Source organism: Brassica napus, chromosome C4 (genome assembly GCF_020379485.1).
Source record: "Brassica napus cultivar Da-Ae chromosome C4, Da-Ae, whole genome shotgun sequence".
In the NCBI taxonomy this organism is placed as follows: domain Eukaryota; kingdom Viridiplantae; phylum Streptophyta; class Magnoliopsida; order Brassicales; family Brassicaceae; genus Brassica; species Brassica napus.
Window position 1 is genome coordinate 56,406,974 of NC_063447.1, and position 6,000 is coordinate 56,412,973.

A 6,000-nucleotide genomic window follows, 5' to 3' on the forward strand; every position below is an offset into this window, starting at 1 on the left:
ACCTTGATCTCTCTTACAACAACTTCAACTCCTCAGTTCCTTCTGAACTCGGCAATCTCAACATATTAGAGGTCTTGATTCTTTCCTCTAATGGCTTCATAGGTCAAATTCCTTCCTCATTTAGCAACCTAAGTCAGCTATTTTTTTTAGACCTTTCCCATAACGAGCTCACTGGTGGTTTCCCACTTGTGCAAAATCAAACAAAACTCAACTATTTAGACATTTCCTATAATCACTTATCCTCTAAAACTTTGTATCCCAAAAGTAGCCTATTCATGTTGCATCACCTTCGTTACCTTGATCTCGCTTCCAACAACTTCAGTTTCTCATCAATCCCTTCTGAATTTGGCAATCTCTTTAGATTAGAAGTCTTGTTTCTTTCCTCCACCGGCTTGACTGGCCAAGTTCCTTCCTCATTTAGTAACCTAAGTCGGCTAACTAAGTTATCCCTTGACCATAACGAACTCACTGGTACCTTAGAGCCTATCTCAAAGCTCACCACCCTCGACTTTCTCTGCCTATCTTTCCTAAAAATAAGCTACCCATTTGACTTAAACCTCTTCTCTTCTCTCAAATCTTTGTTGGTCCTAGATTTTTCCGGTAATAGTATATCACCAGATAGTTTAAGTTCAGATTCAGGCATCCTGTTGAACTTGCAGAAACTGGACTTGTCGGGATGTGGCATCACTCAATTCCCAAACTTCTTAAAAAACCTTCATAACTTGGAGCTTATAAACCTTTCCAACAATAATATCAGTGGAAAAGTTCCCGAGTGGTTGTGGAAGCTTCCTCGTTTGAGCGCTTTGGCTCTTGTTAATAACTCTTTCACAGGTTTTGAAGGTTCGGTGGAACTTTTAGTAAATTCATCGATTAGCTTTTTAGATTTGGCTTTAAACCATTTTAAAGGACCATTTCCAAATCCACCACACTCCCTAAAATCCTTATCTGCATGGAACAATAGCTTCACAGGAAACATACCTCTTTCAATCTGCAACCGAAGCTCTCTTGATCTTCTTGATCTATCCTACAACAAATTCACCGGTTCAATCCCTCCATGTCTGAGTAACTTTCAAAGCTCTCTCATTGCTGTGAACCTCCGGAAGAATAACTTGGAGGGAAATCTTCCAGACATGTGCTATGATGGTGCCTTGCTTCGGACACTTGATGTTGGTTACAATCGACTAACGGGGAAACTTCCAAGATCTCTCTTGAATTGCTCCCGTTTAAGGTTTCTGAGTGTTGACAACAACAGAATCAAGGACACGTTTCCTTTCTGGCTCAAGGCTTTGCCTTATTTGAAAGCTCTTACCCTCCGTTCAAACGAATTCTACGGCCCTATATCGCCTTCTGATCAAGGTTCATTTGCATTCCCCGAGCTGCGCATACTTGAAATAGCATATAACAACTTTTCAGGGAGCTTGCCCCCAGATTACTTCGTAAACTGGAAAGCATCATCGCTCGATGAAGATGGGAGGTTGTATATGGAAGACAACAGTTCTGCTTTATATGTCTATCAAGATACCATAGACTTGCAATACAAAGGTCTAAAGATGGAGCAAGCGAAGATACTTACTTCCTACTCAACCATTGATTTTTCTGGAAACAGACTTGAAGGACCGATTCCTGAATCTATTGGTCTCTTGAAGAAACTGATTGCACTCAACTTATCCAACAACGCCTTCACAGGACATATCCCTCTATCTTTGGCAAACGTGACGGAGCTCGAGTCACTTGATCTATGTTGACATGAAGAATTAAACAAAGGGAAGTAGTGGAGGAAGTGGGAGAAGTGGCCATATCACTTACCAAATGGGGAGGAATGACTAGTCCACTACTAGTTAGTGGAGGAAGTGGGAGGAGTGGCCATATCACTTACCAAATGGGGAGGAGTGGCTAGTCCACTACTAGTTATTTATTCTTCCACCATTGAGTGCTTATTGCTTTTGTTTCCTTTAAATACACCATGTATGTTACACAATTCAATACAAACATTTCTTTCATTCTCTCAAATCTCACAAATCCTCTCATTCTCTTAAATTCTCAAATTTCTCTTCTCTCTCAAATACTTACGGTTACTTCACTCCTTTTTACTTTGTTTGTGTGCTTCATCACGGTTAAAACACTTAGAAGCTCTCATAATCCCACAAATTATCATGGTATCAGAGCGACAACAATCTTGAAACCTTTCTAAATTCCGCAAAATCAAAACTCTGTTTCTAGTTCTTAAACTCTACCTCTGACCAAGTAAATCCCCAAGATGGAGAACAACAACAACAATAACAACAACCGCATCAGCATACCTGTGACCCTGAAGGGGATTAACTACCTCTTGTGGGCCAGGATGGTGAAGATTGCCCTTGGAGGAAAGGGTTTGTGGAGTCATGTCTCAGCAGAAGCAGCTCCAAAACAAACCACCCAAGGAGAAGATGGACAGGAGATTGTGGTAGCTACTGATGAAGACAAATGGGCTCAGGAAGATCTCATGGTTCTCACAGTGCTCCTTAGCTCCCTAGAACCCGCCATCATGGAGTCTTACTCCTACTGTGAAACTACCAAGCAGCTGTGGGATACACTCTACAAAGTGTATGGAAATACCTCCAACCTTACAAGGGTCTTTGAAGTAAAAAGAGCTATCAATACCCTCAACCAAGGAGATATGGAGTTCCAGCCTCACTTTGGCAAGTTCCGGTCTCTTTGGGCAGAGATGGAACTACTCAGACCACATACTACCGACCCCGCCACTCTCTTAACCAGGCGTGAAGAGGACAGAGTGTTTGGACTACTGCTCACGCTTAATCCATCTTATGGGAGCTTAATCAAGCACATCCTGAGAGCTGACAAGTTACCTGACCTGGATGAAGTATGCGCTCAAATTCAGAAGGAAGAAGGCTCTGTGGGCTTATTTGGAGGCAAGGGAGACTTAAACATGGCACATCAAGCTGAACGAGCCGTGTCAAACAAGGCAGCTTACAAGCTAGATGAGAAGAAAAACTTGACATGCGATCACTGCAAGAAGAAGGGCCACATGAAGGACAAATGCTGGATACTACATCCGCACCTCAAGCCCAACAAATTTAGGGACAACCGCCCTCAATACCAAGATGCAAGAGCCAATTTCTCAACTGATGGTGCTGAGCCAACAACACCAATCACCATGGGTATAAGCAACCTAGGTGTGGGAAGAGCTACTGCCTCCACATCAGGCTATGCCACGCCAAGAGCCAATCTAGATGAGACCATCAAGAAGTCTGACTTAACCGCTCTCATCAAGGCTCTCAAGGAATCTGGTATATCTAAAACTCTTGGTATCTCCCTTAATACTTCTCACAATGCAAATGGTTCTATGAATAATTTTAAATCGGCTAAGCCCTTAGTTATAGACTCTGGTGCTTCTCATCACATGATAAGTGATTTAGAACTGATTAAGAACATAGAACCGGCTTTAGGAAATGTGATGATAGCAAATGGAGATAAAATTCCAATAAAAGGTGTAGGTGAACTTAGATTGTTTGATAAAGAATCTAAAGCTTTCTATATGCCTACATTTGCCTCAAATCTACTGTCTGTTAAAAAAGTAACTAATGATCTCAATTGTCAAGTTACTTTCACGCCTAACAGTGTATACTTTCAGGATATTGATTCTAGTAAGTTGCTTGGCAAAGGTGTTACCAAGGGAGACTTGTACTTACTTGAGGACACAAGACCTGTATCTCAATTATCGTGTGTGTTTCATTCTGTTTCTGAATTCCCTAAAGATGAAATCTGGCATGCTAGACTAGGACATCCCCATTCTCGTGCCTTGAACATCCTGTTGCCTAGTATTTCTTTTAAAAATGAGTGTGAAGCGTGTATATTAGGAAAACATTGCAGAACTGTGTTTCCTAAATCAAAAACCCAATATGAAAACTGCTTTGATTTGATTCACTCTGATGTGTGGACTGCTCCATGTGTATCTAGAGAACAACATAAATATTTTGTGACATTCATTGATGAAAAATCTAAATACACATGGATCACTTTGTTGCAATCTAAGGATAGGGTGCTAGAAGCATTTAAAAATTTTCAGAACTATATTACTAACCATTTCAATGTTAAGATTAAAATTCTTAGATCAGATAATGGTGGTGAATATACTAGCACAGCCTTCAAACAACATCTAGCCTCACATGGAATCATTCAACAAACCAGCTGTCCTTACACACCCCAACAAAATGGTGTGGCTGAAAGAAAGAATAGACACTTGATGGAAGTGGCAAGGAGTATGATGTTCCATACAAATGTACCCAAGCGGTTTTGGGGGGATGCAGTAGTCACAGCCACCTACCTAATCAACCGCACACCTACAAGAGTCCTCTTTGATGCCACCCCATATGAGGTACTAAACAAATCTAGACCATCAATTGATCATTTGCGTGTGTTTGGGTGTGTGTGCTTTGTTTTGATTCCAGGAGAACTAAGAAACAAACTGGAGGCAAAGAGCACAAAGGCAATGTTCATTGGATACTCTACGCACCAAAAGGGGTACAAATGCTATGTACCAGAGACAAGGAGAGTCCTAGTATCCAGAGATGTTAAGTTCATGGAATCCAAGGCCTATTATGATGAGAAGAGTTGGGAGGAACTCAAAGATCTATCTCATTCTGCCTCGGACAGAGCTAACAACCTGAAGATTCTTATGGAAAGACTCGGCATTAACCTAGAAAAGGAACCAGAGAAAGGCCGGGACACTACTCCTTATAAAGAGACCATGGTTCATAACACTGAAGACTCTCATCCTGACCATGAAGGGGGGAATGAAGATCAACCGGCGCAAGCTCAACCTGAAGAAAACCCAGTATTATCTCATGATCAAGATGAGATGGGACAACCAGACACTGAAGCTCAAGAAGGAGAACCAAGCAGCAGTAATGAACCTGAGCAGACACAAGTCCTAAGGAGAAGTACAAGGATCAGAAGACCAGCCTCAGATTGGGTTAAAAATGATTTTGTTTACTACAATGCTCAAGCTGTGGCACATCCAGAAAGTGGATTATGCTCCCTAGCTCACTATCCAGAAGAACATCAAGTCTTTATGAGTTCATTGGACCTGGAATGGATACCAAGAACATATGCAGAAGCTATGGAAGATGATGAATGGAGGATATCGGTGGATGATGAAATGAGGGCCATGGAGAAGAACAACACCTGGTATGAGACAGAACTTCCAAAAGGGAAGAAAGCCGTGACCAGCAGACTCATACATACCATTAAGTATCTTGCAAATGGGAAGCCAGAAAGAAAGAAGACCAGACTGGTGGCAAGAGGATACACACAAGTGTATGGAGAGGACTATCTAGACACCTTTGCACCAGTGGCCAAGCTTCATACAATCCGGATTCTACTCTCATTAGCAGTGAACCTAGAATGGGACCTTTGGCAAATGGATGTGAAGAATGCTTTCCTGCAAGGAGAACTAGAAGATGAAGTGTATATGAAACCACCTCCGGGGATGGAAGAAATGGTGAAACCAGGGAATGTTCTTAGACTCAGAAAGGCAATCTATGGCTTGAAGCAATCACCAAGAGCTTGGTACCACAAGCTAAGCACTACATTGAATGGAAGGGGATTTGTGAAGTCTCAAGCGGATCACACACTCTTCACTCTCACCAGCAAGCAAGGAATTACGGTAATTCTAGTCTATGTGGATGACATCATCATCACGGGTAGTGACAAGGAGGGGATCAGTTTAACCAAGACATTTCTCAAGGCCGCATTTGACATCAAAGACCTGGGAGAACTGAAGTACTTCCTTGGCATTGAGATGTGCAGATCAAAGGAAGGATTATTCATGTCCCAAAGAAAGTATACCCTGGACATATTAAAGGAGGCAGGAGATCTTGGAGGAAGACATGCCAAGACACCACTTGAAGAAGGTTACAAGGTATTGCGAGAGGGGGAGTATGAAGACACTCCATTTGAAGATGTCAAGCAGTATAGACGGATGGTTGGGAAGCTGATCTA